This window comes from Tarenaya hassleriana, unplaced genomic scaffold, assembly GCF_000463585.1.
Source record: "Tarenaya hassleriana unplaced genomic scaffold, ASM46358v1 Cleome83, whole genome shotgun sequence".
NCBI classification, from domain to species: domain Eukaryota; kingdom Viridiplantae; phylum Streptophyta; class Magnoliopsida; order Brassicales; family Cleomaceae; genus Tarenaya; species Tarenaya hassleriana.
Genome location: NW_010970743.1, coordinates 379,040 through 379,668, shown reverse-complemented (window position 1 = coordinate 379,668; position 629 = coordinate 379,040). Strand labels below are relative to the sequence as shown.

Below are 629 nucleotides of genomic sequence, written 5' to 3'. Positions count from 1 at the left end.
GACCTTCGCCTATCGGCGCATGCCATTTGGGCTCTGCAACGCCCCTGCTACTTTTCAACGATGCATGATGGCGATCTTCTCCAACATTATTGAAGATTCGATGGAAGTGTTCATGGACGATTTTTCTGTCCACGGACCTTCCTTCGATGTTTGTTTGACTAATCTTCGTAAAGTTTTGGATCGATGTTTACAGGCCAATCTAGTGCTCAATTGGGAGAAGTGCCATTTCATGGTACAAGAAGGCATCGTTCTCGGACACAAAATCTCCGACAAAGGCATCGAGGTTGACAGGGCTAAAATCGAAGTGATCGAGAAATTACCACCCCTGCACAATGTTAAGGCCATCCGCAGTTTCCTTGGTCATGCCGGTTTCTATCGTCGTTTCATCAAGGATTTCTCCAAAATCACCAAACCTCTTACTGATCTCCTCTGTAAGGATGTACCTTTCGTTTTCACTAATGATTGCCTTGCAGCTTTTGAGACGCTAAAAAAGGCGCTGATTTCCCCGCCCATCATTCAACCACCGAATTGGAATCTGCCCTTCGAAATTATGTGCGACGCCAGCGATTATGCCGTCGGAGCCGTGCTTGGACAACGACAGAATAAAGTGCTTCACGCGATCTACTATG

The 629-nt window shown here is 46.6% G+C and overlaps 1 pseudogene; it reads left to right on the top strand.

The window, feature by feature from the left end:
- Positions 1-229: 229 nt before the first annotated feature.
- LOC104803351 overlaps positions 230-629 on the top strand; it is a 2,004-nt pseudogene continuing 1,604 nt past the window's right edge.